Below are 19,232 nucleotides of genomic sequence, written 5' to 3'. Positions count from 1 at the left end.
CATCTATATGCATATTACCCCCCTGCATCAACCTCATGAATTTTCAAGACTGGATTTTTCCATCAAACTAGAAGAACCAGGGGACACCTCCACCTCTTATTACTACAAATCTTGCCTCCTGCTTATTTACTCTGCACCCAAGTGCAAACCCTGGGTGGCCCACGTGATATGCAATGTCCTCCTCCCCCAGACTGTGAATATATGTGGCTCATATACTGCTATCATCTGTGCAGTGTTGAATGTTGTGTATTTGAAAGTGTTAGTCACGTCCAACTCTTTATGACCCCATGGACTGTAGTCCGCCAGGCTCCTCTGTCCATGGGATATCCCCGGCAATGAAGGGGGTAGCCATTCCCTTCTCCAGGGCATCTTCCTGACCCAGGGATCGAACCTGGGTCTTCCACATTGCAGGCAGATTCTTTACCTTTGAGTCAACAGGAAAGCCCTAGGTTTGTCCCTTTTAGAAAGGTAGCTGCATGGAGGCTGGACAGGAGAGAAGGAGATAAGCTGGGAAGAAACTGCAGTAGTTCAAGCAAGTGATCGTGAAAGCCTAGAACAGTGGCTTTCAAACTGTGGGTCACAGCCCACAAGTGGATCTTAAAATGATTTTTATCAGTCACACTTGCACTTGGAAAAAACAGGCTCAAATGGAAAAGAAAGTATTAAAGAGTCTTTTGAAATAGGTGGTGGGGTGGGGTGGCGGGGGAAGCAGCGATCAGAACACAGATCTCCGCTATCTGGAAGGCAAGCAGGCAAACTGCTCCAGGAACACAGGCATAGCAGCCTGTCGCGTGGGTGGGGGTGGTGGATGAGTAGCTGCTACTCTGCAATTGACTAAAATGAACCACAGTTTACATCAAGGCTTCCCCTGGAAGTTAAGTCCGTCCACAGACGCTGGTGCGGTGAGAGCATGCGCAGTCGTGTCCACCTCTTACCAACTCCATAGACTGTAGCCCGCCAAGCTCCTCTGTCCACCGGATTCTCCAGGAGAGAATACTGGAGTGGGTTGCCATGTCCTCCTCCAGGGGATCTTCCCAACCCAGGGATTGAAGCCGCGTCTCCTGCATTGGCCAGCGGATTCTTTACCACTGAGCCACCTGAGAAACCGGAGTTCCAAAATAGTTATAGCCGACAGATTCTGCAGTTGTTGTCGGGGTTGGACAGACAGACTCCTGGTGCTTCTCACTCTGTCACCTTCCCACTGTCTGCCAGAGTTACTTAAGTGGCCTCGACCAGCAGTTCTAAATGCTAAGTAAAAGGCAATTCACAGGGCAAAGGGGCATGTTAAACAACAGCACAGGATATGATCAGCAAAACCCAGGCTGTAGAAACTCTGAATGATAGTGACCTGGATTTGTCAAAAATTAATTTTAGTTTGGGACTTCCCTGGTGGTCCAGTGGTTAAGACTCCAAGCTCCCAATGCAGGGGGCCCAGGTTCAACCCCTGGTCAGGGAACTAAAACCCACATGCCACAACTAAGAGTTTGTGTGCCACAACTAAAGGTCCTGTGTGTTCCAGCTAAGAGCTGACATAACCACAGCAATAAATATTAATAAATTTTTAAAAATAATTTTAATGGGATAAAAGGAGAGAGAGGAAGGAAGCTATAGCTCCAAAAGAGACTTAAACACACAAAATTAAGTGCAGTATGTAAAACTCACTTGGTTCCTGACTTGGAAAACCAGGAAAAATACTTTTATGAGACAGGTAAGGAAATCCATTCCTTGATTGGCTATTTAACCTGCATGAGGTATTTTAAATTCTCTTAGACAATGCATTTGGAACTATGCATTTCAACATGACTTAATGGTTTGTTCCAAGAAAATCTTACCCAGAAGGATGTCTGTAAAATAATACATAACTCATTATTTACCCCCAGGAAATTCATACAAACCAGTTTATCTAAGAAAACAGTTTATTCACCTGGGCAAACAGGTCCTTTTTCAGGATAACACATCGCTCATGTAGCTTATCAAGGCTTGTTGCAAGATTGTCGTTTCCTTGTGTTCACCAACCCTAAATGATTGTGCCATAATCTTGGCTTAATCTTAGCTACTTCCTGGCTTAGAAAAACTCATCCCAAATAGCCTTACTTAATTTTCCCTTTTGTGGCGCTACTGAGACTCTGGTGGTCTTTGTGAGAACCAACCGTTGATATTGTATAATCACATTGTGTACAATAATATTAATAATATAATAATATTTTATATTATAATAAGTATTTAATAATTTCTGATGGCATGTTTATTTTAAAAGGGAAGGGAGCTTAACATATCTGGACAAACCTGCTTTCTTGAGTAATCATAACTTACAGGGGTCTCCCATATTTTTTCTATTTACAATCCCCAAGTGGGATTCACGGTTTAATCACCTACTTTGTCCCTTTGTTGCTGATGTCCAGTCGAAAAGTTGGGTCCGACTCTTTGCGACCCCATCAGTCTCCTGTGGCCCATCACTTTCCTCAATCCATGGGATTTCCCAAGCAAGAATACTGGAGTGGGTTACCATTTCCTACTCCAGGGAGAATGGAATATTATTCAATCATAAAAAAGAATGAAATAATGCCATTTTCAACAACATGGATGGACCTAGAGATTATCATACTAAGTGAAGCAAGTCAGAAAGAGAAAGACAAATATCATAGGATATCACTTATATGCGGAATCTAAAATGTGACACAAATTAACACAGCTATAAAACAGAAACAGACCCACAGAGAGAACAGACTTGGGGTTGCCAAGGGGAAAGGCAGGGTGGGATGGAGTAGGAGTCTGGGGTTAGAAGATGCGAATGATCATATATAGAATGGATAGGCAACAAGGTCCTACTGTATAGCACGGGGGACTATATTCAATATCCTGTGATAAACCAGAATAGAAAAGAATATGAAAAACAGTGTATATGTGTAACTGAATCATTTTGCTCTACAGAAGAAATTAACACAATGTGATGAATGAGCCATACTTCAATTTAAAAAGAACAAACAAAGGCAGGGAGCTGATATTTTTGAAGAAATAAATATAATAAAGGATTTACAAATTTAATGAAATGAAGTCTGACATTTGTTTCATTGTAACAGGGGATAGAGACTGGTGGAGGCATATAAGAAATAAAATTAACCATAAGGTGACAATTGTGGAAGTGAAATCCTCAGTGCTTTCACGGCCTGGGTCCGGGTTGGGGAGGTTCCTACACTATTTTTGTCTCCTTATGTATATGTTTGAAATCATCCAAAATAAAAAGTTTTTCTAAATGTGCTACTCAGACCACACCACCGGAACTATACTTGACCTTCCTCTCTTCCTCTCCTAACCTATACCCAGTAGATTAGCATATCTAACCATCAGACTTCCTCTGGAATCTGACCATTTCTCATGACCTTCACTGCTACTTCCTTGGTCCAATTCACCACCCTGTCGCTCCTTGATTATTGTAGTGATTTCTATGTTGCAACCTTACCCCTTCCCCAATCCCATTCTATTTTCAACACAGCAGCCAGAGATACCCTTTTTAAAAAATAAGTCTAATCTTTTTGAGCATGGATTACCCATCTGATTATGCAGCAGGAGGGAGGGAGGGATCCTACAGAGGTCATGGAAGGCTCTTTTGAGTCAAGTCTAGAACTGAGCCTTCAAGTATGTATAAGAATTATATAACCAGAGAGGATGCTTCAGATGGGAAACAGCATGAGCAAAGGTACTGATAAAAAAAAAGAAAAAAACATTGTATATTTGGCTGTAGCCTTTTGCATATCAAGTTTAAAATTTGTTAAATCACCCTTCACCTTTTGCTTCTATAACCAAGGAGGACACTATGGGGCCTTGAGGGGGAGCAGGCCCTTTCCCCATGTCCTCTGCTTTAGCTCCTCTTGGAAGTACCTAGATAATAGTATCTGGTGCACATTTCCTGAGTTGTTTTACAGAAATAAAAACCCCACCAAATGGAACATGTTGACTACCTGATGACACTGACCCCAGGTCTACTTGAGTCTGAGGATTGATAATGTTAATCCCTGTGACATGACCCTGTTACCTCACCATCAGTCAATCAGAGAATTGTGCACAAGCTGATTGTATACCCTGGGACACCCCCTCACCTGGCCACTAAAAATGCTTTGCTGAAAGGCCTCCAGGGAGTTTGGGGTTTGGGGAAGGGGCACAAGCCACCCATCTCCTTGTCTGGCCCTGCAATAAATCTTTCTCCAATCTCTAAAAAATAAATAAATAAATAATAAGTCTAGGGGACTTCCCTGGTGGCACAGTGAATAAGAATCCACCTGCCAACGCAGGGGACCGAGGTTCGATCCCTGGTCCGGGAAGATCCTACATGCTGTGGGGCAACTAAGCCCGGGAGTCATAATTACTGAACTCTTGTGCTCTAGAGCCTGTACTTCCCAACAGGAGAAGCCACTGCAATAAGAATCACAAGCCCTGAGGCAGAGAGTAGCCCCTGGTCGCTGCAACTGGAAAAAGTCCGGGCGCAGCAACGAAGACCCAGTGCAGCCAAAAATCAACAAATAAATAAAATAAGCCTAAGGAATTCCCCGGTGGTCCAGTGGTTAGGACTCAGTGCTTTCACTGCCTGGGTCCAGGTTGGGGAACTAAGATCCTGCAAGACAAGAAGTAACAGAGTCAAGGTCCAAGTTCTTACAGCAGCCTGCAAGGTCCCACACTCTTTGCATACCTTCTTCTCTCTCTGCCCTCCTCTCCTAAGTCAGGTCCTTGGGGTCCCTCTCTTCCAGCCTCACCAGCCTGCCTCTTGTTCTAAGGCACCAGGCACCACCTCATGACTTTTGCGCTTGCTGTTCCTTCTGTTCCATGCCTCCACCTCCTTCACATCTTCACACGAAGGTCCCCTTCTCAAGCAGACCTTCTCTGACCCCCCTAGTTAGAACTGCAGGGACTTCCCTGGTGGTCTGGTGGCTAAGACTCTGCACGCTCCCATTGCAAGAGGCCGGAGTTTGATCCCTGTTTGGGGATCTAGATCCCACATGCCACAGCTAAGATTAAATGCAGACAAAAAAAAGAGTCTGCCTTTCCATGCAGGGCACATGGGTTTGATCCCCAGTCAAGGAACTAAGATCCCACATGCTGCAGAGCAAATAAGCCTGAGCGCTACGATTATTACGGAGCAAAAAAAGCAACCGAGACCTGACTCAGTCAAATAAATAAACGTAAAAAAGAAAATAAGTTATTTTAAAAAATAAAATAAAACTGCAACCATCTTCCTCAACCCAGGCACTCCTGCTTCCCCCACCCGTTTTCTCTCCTTTGTACCCATAGCCATCACATGTCATACTTGCTTACAGTATTTAGCATCTCTCTCCTGGGAAAACAAGCCCCACATGAGCAGGAATATCTGTCTATTCCATCCCCGCTGTAGCCCCAGTGACTGCAAGAGTGCCTGGAACAGAATAGGTGCTTGGGAAATATTTATTTATCCAAATGACGTTGGTCACCATCATACTTACACAAGGTGTCCTCGGCCACGTCACAGTTCCTCCAGGGTTCAAATTTAGGTGCTAAATCCGGATGGGACACTTAGGGAAGAAAGTCTTGATTTAAAAAAATTATCCTAAGGGAAGAGAGGCAGGGTCTTCACACTGCAGTCTACAGGTTTGCACCTAAATGAGGAGCCCTGGAGCAGAACTCTGTGAATTCACCCGGTAGGGTGGTGCCCCCTAGCGGTGGACCCAGGTCTTTAAACAGTGGCATTACCCATAAAGGTTCAAACTAGCAAAGAATGTTCAAACTGCTGAACAACAGTGCTCATTTTGCATGCCAGTAAGGTTATGCTCAAAATCCTTCAAGACAGGCTTCAGCAGTACCCCCAAGAACTTTGAGATGTACCAGCTGGGTTTAGAAAAGGCAGAGGATCCAGAGATCAAATTGCCAACATTCCTTGGATCAGAAATTCCAGAAGAACATCTACTTCTGTTTCATTGACTACACTAAAGCTTTTGATTGCATGGATCACAACAAACTGTGGGAAATTCTTAAATAGATGGGAATACCAGACCACCTTACCTGTCTCCTGAGAAACCTGTATGCAGGTCAAAAAGCAAGTTAGAACCAGACATGGAACAACAGACTGGTTCAAAATTGGGAAATGAGTAAGACAAGGCTATATACTGTTACTCTGATTATTTTACTTATATACAGAGTACATTGGTGTGAAATGCCAGGCTGAATGAATCACAGTCTGGATTCATTCATTCATTCATTCACACCAACCTCACATATGCAGATGATACCACTCAAATGTCAGAAAGTGAAGAGGAGGTAAAGAGCTGTTTGATAAAAGTGAAAGAAGACAGTAGAAAAGTTGGCTTAAAAACATTCAAAAAATTAAGATCATGGCATCTGGTCCCATAACTTTAGGGCAAATAGAAGAGGGAAAAGTGGAAATAGTAACAGATTTTATTTTCTTGGGCTCTAAAATCACTGCAGATGGTGACTGCAGCCATGAAATTAAAAGACGCTTGTTCCTTGGAAGGAAAGCTATGATCAACCTAGAAAGCACTTTAGAAAGCAAGAGACATCACTTTGCCAACAATGGTCCATATAGTCAAAGCTATGGTTTTTCCAGTAGTCATGTATGGATGTGAGAGTTGGACCATAAAGAGGGCTGAATGCTGAAGAATAGATGCTTTAGAACTGTGGTGTTGGAGAAGGCTCTTGAGGGTCCCTTGGAGGGCAAGGAGATCAAAACAGTCAATCCTAAAGAAAATCAGTCCTGAATAGTCACTGGAAGGGCTGATGCTGAAGCTCCAATACTTTGGCCACATGATGGGAAGAACCGACTCATTGGAAAAGACCCTGATGCTGGGAAAGATTGAGGGCAGGAGAAGAGGGCAGCACAGGATGAGATGGATAGATAGCATCACTGACTCAACCGACATGAACTTGAACAAACTCTGGGAGATAATGAAGAATAGGGAAGCCTGGAGTGCTGCAGTCCATGGGATCGCAAAGAGTTGGACATGACTTAGCAACTGAATAACAATAACAACAAATAAATTATCTAGTGTGGTAGCAGATTGGAAAAAAATGTTACTTTTCCTTCCCTAGAAACCCAGGAAATACAAACTAAAAAACAATATATTACCTTGGCAACTTTTCAAACAAGGGAGGAAACTAGTTAGAAATAAGCAAACTTCGTTCAAGACAAAATTTTAAAGCAGTGTTTTGATTTCTTCAGCATGTCTCAAGACACATGGCTCAAGTTTCTGACTCATTTTAAAAGACAGAAATAATGGGTGACCTCCCTGGTGGTCCAATGGTTGAGACTCCGAGCTTCCACCGAATGGGGTCTAGGCTCAATCCCTGGTCAGGGAACTAAGATCCCACATGCCACATGTCACAGAAAAAAAAAAAAAAAATTACATTGTGGAGTTGAAAAATACTAGTAAGCACTTGGACAAAAAAGTTTGGCAGGACCTACTGAGACTAACGTGTGTCTGCCCTATGACTTTGTAATTTCACATCTGGGTATACACCCAAGAAATATGAGCACATATATCCATGGACAAGGATGTTCATGGCAGCTTTATTCAAAATAACTAAAGACTGGAAACAACCCAAATATCCATCAACAATGTGTGCATGTGTGCTGAGTGGCTTTAGTTGCGTCTGACTCTGCGAGCCTATGGGCCCTGCAGACAGCCCTCCAGGCCCCTCTGTCCGTGGGATTCTCTGGGCAAGAATACTGGAGTGGGCTGCTGTGCTCGCCTCCAGGTTATCTTCCCAACCCCGGGATCGAACCCACATCTCTTAATATCTCCTGCACTGGCAGGCAAGTTCTTTACCACTAGTGCTACTTGGGAAGCCGTCCATCAACAATAGACTTGGGTAGATAAATGTGGTTACATTCATAAGATGAAATGCTTCACAGAAATATATTTTTTGGGGGCTGCACCTCACAGCTTGGGGGATCTTATTTCTCCCACCAGGGATTGAACCTGGGTCCCTGCCAGTGAAAGCAACAAGTCCTAACCACTGGACCACCAGGGAATTCCCTTCACAACAACTTAAAAAATACCAGTACAGCTACATGCAAAAACATGGTTGAATCTCACAACATAATGTTGAGTGAAAGAAGTTAGAGACAGAAGACTAAATAACTGAATGATTCCTTTTATATAAGTATCAACTCATGGTGATAGAACTGAGAAAGTCACCCCTGGGTGTTATTGACTGGAAGAAGGCACAAGGAAACCTTCTGAAATGATTAGAATGTTTGATATCTGGACCTCAGTAGTGGTGACCTGAATGAACATATGTATATATATTATAATATAATATAATAGTATTATATATTATTATATTATAACATAATTATAAATTAATATAAATAAATTAATAACAAAATTATCAACAATTCATTATTAACAAGAAATTAATATAAATAATTTAATTATAACATAACATAACATAATATATATAAATATAATATTTATAATATATTAAAATATGTTATATTTTTAAATTTTTTAAAATTTTAAAATTTAATTTAAAATTTTAAATATTTTAAAAATATTTTTAAAATATTAAAATATTAAAATATAAATATAATATATGTTTGTGATACTTTATATTATATATTATATCATATTATTTATATTTATATTTATTATATAATATATAATATATGGCATATAATATATATTACAAATATATATTTATTTTATATTATATATATTTATAATATATAGTATTATATATGCTATAGATTACATATATGTGTTATATATACATATATTATTATATTATAATAATATAGTATACACAATAATATTATATAGTATAATAATTATTATCTTATAATATTATATATTATAATATATGTTATCTTATAATATATTATATTATTATATGTATTATTGTATATTATATAATATGTTATTATATTATATAGTATAGTATAGTATTGTATATTGACATAATAATATATAATATGGCTTCCCTGGTGGTTCAGACAGTAAAGAATCTACCTGCAAGGCAGGAGACCCAGGTTCAATCCCTGGGCCTGGAAGATCCCATGGAGAAGGGGATGGCTACCAATATTCCTGCCTGGGTAATTCCATAGACAGAGGAGCCTGGCAGGCTACAGTCCATGTTATATTTATAAGTATATGTATATATCGAGCTGTACACTTCAGTTTTGTGCTCGAAGTTATATAATAATTAAACATGTAAATTTTTAAAAAATTTAATGAGTAGAATAAACAACTGCTATGTTGGTGCATTCAAGACATGAAACACCAGAATGCAGGAGTGACTGGTCCAGTGGAGTGCACACATGGAGAACTCGGCTCCTGGTTCTCAGATGCCCTGTCTCACCACAAGGTGGCTCTCTCCTCCCTCAAGACTGGGATCAAGTCTCTGGGAGGGAAAACCAACTGAAGATGACGTTGCTCACTTAGAAATATTCCTGGAGGTGGAGGGTTGTGTGCTCCAGAAAGGAGAGCATAGACCTAGAGTAGAAACGCTGTGCATCGATGCTGGCTTCATTACAGAGGATTGTAGCTCTTGCAAAACAAGGGACTGAATCCCAGCTTTGTCATTTCCTAGCTGTGTGACCTTGGAAATATTCGTTAACTTCTCTGTGCCCCAGTACCCTCATTTGTACAGTGGAATAATCATGATTTGTAGTGTGGTTGTTGTTGTCCGTGCATGTGAAATGACTTAGTCTTCATGAAGCTCTTAGAACATCACCTTGTACAGAAGAGCTAGGGGATTTCCCTGGTGGTCCAGTGGTTAGGACTCTGCCCTTCCACTGCAGGGGGCACAGGCTTGATCCCGGGTTGAAGAACTAAGATCCCATAAGCTGGGCACTGTGGCCAAAAAAACAAAAGAAGAAGAGCTCAAAGTCATTATCAGAATAATATTGAGATGAAATCTCAGTGATGAATAGGGGAAGACCTGACAACCCGCTTCTTCAGGGACCAATTGGATATGGAGAGCCTCGCCAAGCGGGAGATGCCATTTGGGTTCTGCGTTCTTTTGCCAGAGCCTGATGGCCCACTCACAGCCACCACAGCCAGTGCTGATTCAGATCTGTGACCCAGAGGGTTACACAAGTCTTTCTGTAGGTGCCAAAACTGTGTGGCTTGGTGTGGGAGATAGAATGCCGTATGTGTGTGCTAAGCTGTTTCATTCATGTCCGACTCTCTGTGATCCCATGGACTGTATGTAGCCCGCCAGGCTCCTCTGTCCATGGGGTTCTCCAGGCAAGATGAATGGAGTGGATTGCCATTTCCTACTCCAGGGGTTCTTCCAGACCCAGAGATTGAACCTGTGTCTCTTGTGTCTCCTGCATTAAGCAGGTGGATTCTTTACCACTAGTGCCACCTGGGAAGCTGGGGAGATAGAATAATGCCCCCCTAAAATTTCCACGTCCTAATCCCTAGGACCTGTGACTACGTGATGCTGTGTGGCAAAAGGGAATTTACAGGTGTGATTAACTCAAGAATCTTGAAATGGGAAGATTATCCTGACAATTATTAGGAAAGGTCCAGTGTAACTACTTGGGTCTTTATACAAGGGAGGCAAGAGGGTCAGAGTCAGAAGGAGATGTGTTGACAGAAGCAGAAATCAGAGTTATGTGGCTGGGAGCCAAGGAATGCAGGCAGCCTCTAGAAACTGGAAAAGGCAAGGATTCGATTCTTCCCTAGAGCCTCCTTTTTTTCCCCCTTTTTAAAAATATTTATGTATTTGGCTGCACCGGGTCTTAGTTGCGGCATGTGGGATCTTTAGTTTCAGCATGCGAACTCTTAGTTGCATCATGTGGGATCTAGTTCCCTGACCAGAGACTGAACATGGGCCCCCTGCAATGGGAGCATGACATCTTAGCCACTGGACCACCAGGGAAGTCTCAAGCCTCTTGAAAGAAGATGGCTTTTGATTCTAGCCCAGGAAGACCTATTTAAGATTTCTGACCTCCAGAACTGTAAGATAATAAACTTGTGTTATTCTAAGCCACTGAGATTGTGGTCATCTGTTATAGCAGCAGCTGGAAACTAATACACTCAATGTAAGCGACATCTGGGCAACTTGGTGGTGTCTGTAGCTGCACATCTCAATTTTTTTAATTTAAACAGTAAATACAATCCCCTGGTTCAAAAGTCAATAAGTGTATACAAATACTTGAGAAAACTGTTTCTCAGTATTCTGCTATATATTCTGCTATGTATATAACTGTTTCTCAGTATTATATATATATATATATATATATATATATATATATACACCTATATATAGGTATGTCCACCAAAGGACTCTGACAAGAATGTCCCTGGCAGCAATATTTGCAGTCACCAAAAACTGGACATATGGGACTCTCAGAACTCAACCCGGTTCAAGACTCTGTCTGGAAGCACCTTCTAATCATTGGGCTGTCTCTGCACGTGGGCAGCCTTCCCGGGAGGTTGGTGGGCACAGGCTGAGGGTGCCAGGGTGTGAGCTGATAATGTCCTTCCAGCTCCAAGCTGGGTGCAGTGAGAGGAGTGGGAAGAGCCTGGAACATCATCAGTGTTACAAAAGCCCAACACCGAACCCAGGTCCTTTGCCCTGGGCCAGATTAATATCTCTGTGTGGCTGGGACCTCCCCATGTACCTCCCACTTTTTTAGATAAGGATCAACAAATTTGAGTTCTGATTGCTAAAACACAGGGAAATTAATTAATACTCCAAATGCATGATGTGTGCTGTGTGCTAAGTTGCTTCAGTCCTGTCTGACTCTTTGTGACTCTATGAACTGCAGCCCGCCAGGCTCCTCTGTCCGTGGGATTCTCTAGGCAAGAATACTGGTGTGCGTTGCCATGCCCTCCTCCAGGGGATCTTCCTGACCCAGAGATCAGACCCAAGTCTCATGTCTCCTGCATTGGCAGGCGGGTTCTTTACCACTAGGGCCACTTGGAAAGCCCAAATGCATGATACAGCTTCCAAATGTGAAAGACTGGGCTTGGGCTTGCCAGATTAGCTGTAAAAGGATTGCTGTTATTCCGGACTTGACTTTCGCAAAGTCTATGAGCCCTGAGAATAGGGAGGCTACTCCAGACCAAGAGTCAGGAAAAACCCACACCCGCAGTTCCTGTAAGAATGACAGCTACAGAGGAGACCAGCCCCTCCGTCCTACATCCTGTGGTGCCAGAGAGACGGGAGTGTGCCTGCATCCCGGTCGGGCCTCTGTGCCCAGACAGCTGTCTCCATTCTGCGGCTGACAGCCCAGTGAGCCTCGCTTTAAAAAAAAAAAAAAACCTAGGGAAGTTCTAGAATCATCTGGGTCCAATCATTTTTACAAGCAGCAAAAGTTCTGGGAAATTTACTTGTGGAAACCACTCAATTTTCTTCGCCCGTCAAATGGAGGTAATCATAATCTGGCTATAGGGAACTGCTGGAATGATTAAGTGGCTTCCGCAGGGCACACAGGAAGGAATGCGGGTTTGCAGAGCCCAAAGCTTACACAAGAACTAGGAGGAAAGATTTCGAAATGACTCCAAAGATCTTAGGATGCATGAAACCCTCATCTGCACCTTTATTTACAAAGCAAGCCTTCACTGAGCTAAAGACAAAAATTCAGAAAAACATGGTCCATGTATAATTGATTGATAAATACATAGATCTGAATTAATACATTTAGATTAAAAACCTCAAATCAGATAATGCAGGGACCTCCCTGGTGGGCCAGTGGCTAAGACTCAGGTTCAATCCCTGGTCAGGGAACTAGATCCCACATCCTGCAACCAAGAGTTCGAATGCCACAAGTAAAAGATTCCTCAGGCTGCAACTAAGACCCAGGGTAGCCAAATAAAAATAAGTAAACAAATAAATATTTTTAGAAAACAGATAATGCAATGATATGATCAAATAAGGAATTCACTCTTCAACAACCAGCAAATGCGGATGCCTTCCAAGCTTCCTGCCAGCTTCCTCTAGACAGCCACACCCAAACGAGAAATGCAGACACAACTGCTTCTTCCCCCTGCCATTCTCTCTATTTTGTTCCCTTCCTCATGTAAACCCTGTCCACCCTGAGCCTGAGAGTTTCCTGCAAAGAGCCATGACATGGGGAGATACAGACAAGCTCTGATGTCTCCTGCCGGGGAGCCGAGCCCAAGATCTTTGAGCTGATGATAACTGTTGGCCCCCGATTGCTCACCCCTCCCTGTATTCACGCTCTTTACCATGTAACTTTGTAGTTACATGACTCTGGGTTGGCTGTGTGACCTGCTTTCACCAGCAGAATGAGTTGGAAGTGACGGAGTGCCAATCTCCAGCCTATGTCTTAATTGAGGGGCCCCCACCCATTTCAACCTGTACTTTTGTTGCCATGAGACCAGGCTAGATCAGCCAACAGCTGACACCCCCCACCCACCACCCCGCCCCAGACAGACTTGTGGGTAAGCACAGCTGAGCCCAGGAAAATCATTCAGCCAAGCTCAGCCTAAATTGCCCTGGTACCACAAACTTGTGAGCTAAATGAATGTTATTGAGGGTCAGGGCTGGTTTGTTACACAGCATTGTTACAGCAGAAGCTAAATGGTATGGGAAATCTGCAGGTCCAAACTGAGTTATAAGACGAAGTCCCAAAGACAGGGTACTTTCCCAAATGGGTCCTGACCTATTTCCCCAGCTTCCTTGGCCAGGCTCCCTCCCACACAAAGATGCACCTTTTTCCCAGAACAAGGGGGATTCTCTCAGGTCAGGCCTTGACTACTTGTCCTTTAAGGCTCTGCTCTAATGTCACCTCCTTCAGGAAGACATCTTGTAACCCAGGCAGTGTCCACAGCAGAATTTAGTTGAATGATGTCACTGAATGAGCCAAATATTAAAACAGGAGTACCTGGCAGAGCCAGGGAGCTAATGTTCAGGGGATTTCTCATGAAAGACTGAATACCAGGGTGGATTTATCTGTCTTTCTCCAAGGTTCCTAGTAAGCAGGAACTCCTAAATGGAGGTGCCGAGGTTTGAACCCAGGGCCTCATGCATGTTAAGCACGCTCTCTACCACTGAGCTACACCCCCCAACTTGACCCACAGTCACTGTAGATGATTGTAGCTGATTGTGCTCCACCCAGACACCAGAGGGCGTTCTCAAAACACCAACCTGACTTCTTGGCTTAAAATTCCCACAATGACTCCGACTTATTCTTGATTCCTGTCAGTTAAAATCCTGGGTCCACCACTTAATTCATTCTGAAACTCTGGACTAGAGACCACCTCTCCAGATCTCTATTTCTCCATGGGGTCGTTCAGTTCAGTTCAGTCGCTCAGTCGTGTCCGACTCTTTGCGACCCCATGAACCACAGCACACCAGGCCTCCCTGTCCATCACCAATTCCTGGAGTCCACCAAAACTCATATCCACTGAGCCCGTGATGCCATCCAACCATCTCGTCCTCTGTCGTCCCCTTCTCCTCCTGCCCTCAATCTTTCCCAGCATCAGGGTCTTTTCCAACGAGTCAACTCTTCGCATCAGGTAGCCAAAGCATTGGAGTTTCAGCTTCAACATCCGTCCTTCCAATGAACACCCAGAACTAATCTCCTTTAGGATGGACTGGTTGGATATCCTTGCAGTCCAAGGGGCTCTCAAGAGTCTCCTCCAACACCACAGTTCAAAAGCATCAATTCTTCGGAGCTCTGCCTTCCTTATAGTCCAACTCTTAAATCCATACGTGACTATTGGAAAAACCATAGCCTTGACTTGACGGACCTTTGTTGACAAAGTAATGCCTCTGCTTTTTAATATGCTGTTTAGGTTGGCCATAACTTTTCCTTCCAAGGAGTAAGCATCTTTAAATTTCATGGCTGCAATCACCATCCGCAGTGATTTTGGAGCCCCCCCTCCCAAAAAAGTCAGCCACTGTTTCCATTGTTTCCCCATCTATTTGCCATGAAGTGACGGGACTGGATGCCATGATCTTAGTTTTCTGAATGTTGAGCTTTAAGCCAACTTTTTCACTCTCCTCTTTCACTTTCATCAAGAGGCTCTTTAGCTCTTCTTCACTTTCTGCCATAAGGCTGGTGTCATCTGCATGATCTGAGGCTATTGATATTTCTCCCCGCAATCTTGATTCCAGCTTATGCTTCTTCTAGCCCAGCGTTTCTCATGATGTACTCTGCATATAAGTTAAATAAGCAGGGTGACAATATAGAGCCTTGATGTACTCCTTCGCCTATTTGGAACCAGTCTGTTGTTCCATGTCCAGTTCTAACTGTTGCTTCCTGACCTGCATACAGGTTTCTCAAGAGGCAGGTCAAGTGGTCTGGTATTCCCATCTCTTTAAGAATTTTCCAGTTTGTTGTGCTCCACATAGTCAAAGGCCTTGGCATAGCCAATAAAGCAGAAATAGATGTTTTTCTGGAAATTTCTTGCTTTTTCGATGATCCAGCGGATGTTGGCAATTTGATCTCTGGTTCCTCTGCCTTTTCTAAAACCAGCTTGAACATTTGGAAGTTCATGGTTCACATATTACTGAAGCCTGGCTTGGAGAATTTTGAGCATTATTTTACTAGCGTGTGAGATGAGTGCAATTGTGCGGTAGTTTGAGCATTCTTTGGCATTGCCTTTCTTAGGAATTGGAATGAAAAGTGACATTTTCCAGTCCTGTGGCCACTGCTGAGTTTTCCAAACTTGCTGGCATATTGAGTGCAGCACTTTCACAGCATCATCTTTTAGGATTTGAAATAGCTCAACTGGAATTCCATCACCTCCACTAGCTTTGTTCATAGTGATGATTCCTAAGGCCCACTTGACTTCACATTCCAGGATGTCTGGCTCTAGGTGAGTGATCACACCATCATGATTATCTGGGTCATGAAGATCTTTTTTGTATCAGTTTTTCTGTGTATTCTTGCCACCTTTTCAATGACCCCAGTGGGATCATTGGGTGAATTAAACAGTGTTTCCTGTAAAGTTGGAACAGTGTCTCTTAGGATGTTCTCAGTTCGGCTAGCTACTGCATCCTTCAGTCTGGGCAGAAAACAGACATCAAATCCAAACTGAGTGAATGGCACAAGTTTAATAAAAAGACTACTTACCATTAATCAGCCATAAAAAAAGAATGGAATATTGCCATTTGCAGCAAAATAAAGAGCCTAGGGATTATCATACTAAGTGAACTAAGAGAAAGACATATATGATATCATTTACATGTGGAATCTAATAAACAATACAAATGAATCTACATACAAAACAGAGTCACAGACATAGAAAACAACCTTGTGTTACCAAAGGGGAAAGGGAGGGGGAAGAGCGATAAATTAGGAGTAGTAACATACAACGGAGAAGGCAATCGCACCCCACTCCAGTACTCTTGCCTGGAAAATCCCATGGACGGAGGAGCCTGGTAGGCTGCAGTCCATGGGGTTGCTAAGAGTTGGACACGACTGAGCGACTTCACTTTCACTTTTCACTTTCATGAATTGGAGAAGGAAATGGCAACCCACTCCAGTATTCTTGCCTGGAGAATCCCATGAACAGAGGAGCCTGGCGGGCTACAGTCCATGGGGTTGCAAAGAGTCAGACAGGACTACTAACATAATACTTTAAATCAACTAAAAATCAATTTTAAAAAATCAATTAAAAAAAAAAAAAAGACTATTTACAAAGGTGGAGCAGTGAGACCACAAGGGTGGTGCAGCACTTCAGGGCAAGAAAGATGGGAGTTTTGATTACCCCCAGGCCTGGAAGAACACAGATGTGTGTGAAGTGGATGCCCAGAGAGGAGCTGTGACCTTGGGCAGAAAGATACAGCCAATTGGAGGCAACTCCCACATCAAGCAGGGTGTTGGAGACATAAACACCCCTCCTTTCAATCTCTTGTCAGTGTCCCCATTGGCCAACCCAAACAGGAAGCTAGAGGTCAAGAAAGCCCTTGGTGGGACTTCCTTGGTGGTCCAGTGGCTAAGACTCCAGACTCCCAGTGCAGGGGGCCCAGGTTCAATCCCGGGTCAGGGAACTAGATCTCACATGCCGCAACTAAGAGTTGCTGAAACTCAAGATTCCACATGCCACAATGAAGATTGAAGATCCCACATGCCACAACTAAGACCTATACAGCCAAATAAATAATATTTAAAAATAAAAAAGCCCAGGGTAGTTCATAGTGACTAACCTCCCACCATTTATCATAGTGGATCTGAAGAGAGCAAACAAAAGATATCCAGTATATTATTATCATCACCATCAATTGTATTAATCTTATTATTAAACTACTTGTCAACTACAAATTGGCACTTACCAAGAGCACTCCCAACAACTGAACAAAAAAGACAGTTGCCATCTGCCTCTAGCTGTTGACCTTCAACAACCCCTGAGGGAGTTAAGGTGGAGTGAGGCGCTCTGTGCTCCAGGGGTTCTGGTGGGACAGGTCTTTAGATAGTTGAATGGTTTTAGGAACAGATTTTATGATCTCAATCCTTGCATCTCCTCATACCTAGAGAAACCCTTCATGGTGACATCAGATCCTCATGACTAACAGAAAACTTTGTAAAATGAGTGCTTCATGGCATTGAACTGCCCCTTCACCAAAACCTTATATGCTGACTTTCCCCCACTGCTGCTTTGGAGCATCTCTCAGAGCTACCTGAGATGCTGCCTCCTGGGCTCCAGTCCTCATTTTGCCCCAAATAAAACTTAACTCACAACTCTCAAGTTGTGCATCTTTTTTTAGTGGACATACTCATCATGGTCTAAGAGGGTCTTCAAAGTCTGGCCTCCCTCTTTCCACCACATTACCCCTGCCTCCCCTACTCCTCTCTGAAACCCAGAAATAGACCCAGAAAGTGTGCAAGGGAATCCTCTGAAAGATGGTAAGGTTCTCATTCATGATAGGAATCTGGTTATCATGGATCTACATGCTTGCCATAAGGCTAAGAGTGCTTAAGATTGTGTATTTTGGTGTATTTAAACTCTATATGAAAAGTAAAATCTAAAAAAGTAAGATAAAACAGAAAATAAATATTGAACACTATTTTTACACATGGGATAGCATTGAGAGAGAAGTGTACTTTCAAAGGCAAAAGAAAAATCAGAGGGAGTAACGGATAGAGAGATGGGAAGGTGAGTGGACATGTGATAAAGCAAATAGCATTAAATGGTAACGGTTGAATCTAGGTGATGAGGGTTCACTGTGAAATTATTTCAGATTTTCTGTGTTTGAAAATTTTCATTAAAAAGGTTGGGGAAAATGTAAAAATAAAAGCTGATGAGGATGGCTTCAGCAAAGAAATTGGTCAGAGGATCCAAGAAAACAAGAATTTCTCTGGGACTTTCCACAGAAACCACAGCCATTTCCCTGCAGTATTCAGGAATGAATTATGCCAGCTGTCAAGTGCTGGATCAGAAGAAAGGCTCCCACAGAGAAATGAAGGGAAAATAGCAGAAGAGATATCGCCCCACTTCTCAGAAACCCTGTGACAGAGAGCTCTATTTAACATCTGAATATATTTATTATTCATTCAACAAACATTTCTTGAAACCCTCCTCTGCACCCAGCCCTGCCCTCAAGGGACTCCAGTGGTGGAGACAGACTTGTTCCTCAGATAGAGATAATCTAGAGTGATCAGAACAGTTATGGACGAAGCCCAGGGACTGTGGGAGTTCCAAAGGAAGCCTCTGAGCCAGACTGGAGGTCAGAGAGGGCTTCCTGTTGGAGAGGATATCTGAGGTGAGTCTTAAAAGAGGAGTAGGTGTCAGCCAGGTAGAGAGAGAGAGGGCAGGACCCGGGAAAAGCATTCTGGGTAGAAGGAACAGCACACAGAAAAACCAGGAAGTGAGCGTAAGACTACAATGCTTCCGGTAAACAGAAGTTCAGGACAACTAGAATACAAATGTAAATAAGGGTGGGGGAGAGGCGTAAGGGGCAGGAAGGAGTCTGCATCACGTAGAATGGTGGGTAGGGCCACGAAAAGCACTTGGACCGTCTCCCGACAGTGCTAGGAGTCATGAAAGGGTGATAGTGAACTCAGCCTGATTTGCAAAAGATTCCAACTGCAGGGCAAGTGAAGGGGGTGAGGAACACATCTGTCAGGATAGGCTAGGTTATGCTGCGGAGACGGCTCCAGAATTCAGTGGCTCAAAGGTTTACTCCTTGTGAGCATCATTCCTCACTCTGTTCCACGTCGTCCTCACACCATGACCCTGGCTGACAAAAGCTTTTCCATTTGGAAGGTTGGTGGTCATAGTAACAAGGACACAGAAAATGGAGACGCATGTCAGTTTAAATGC

General features: G+C 43.1%; 2 non-coding genes across 2 annotated transcripts; one reads left to right on the top strand and one right to left on the bottom strand.

Moving 5' to 3' along the window:
- The first annotated feature begins 1,383 nt into the window (after window positions 1-1,383).
- TRNAW-CCA (transfer RNA tryptophan (anticodon CCA)) lies at window positions 1,384-1,456 on the top strand. The gene has a single exon. It is a non-coding gene; the product is annotated as a tRNA-Trp (tRNA).
- A 12,499-nt stretch (window positions 1,457-13,955) lies between these two features.
- Window positions 13,956-14,027, bottom strand: TRNAS-ACU (transfer RNA serine (anticodon ACU)). Its single transcript has one exon. It is a non-coding gene; the product is annotated as a tRNA-Val (tRNA).
- Between the last annotated feature and the right edge of the window lie 5,205 nt (window positions 14,028-19,232).

Source organism: Odocoileus virginianus, chromosome 20 (genome assembly GCF_023699985.2).
Source record: "Odocoileus virginianus isolate 20LAN1187 ecotype Illinois chromosome 20, Ovbor_1.2, whole genome shotgun sequence".
NCBI lineage: Eukaryota > Metazoa > Chordata > Mammalia > Artiodactyla > Cervidae > Odocoileus > Odocoileus virginianus.
This window is presented reverse-complemented; position numbering and strand designations above follow the sequence as displayed.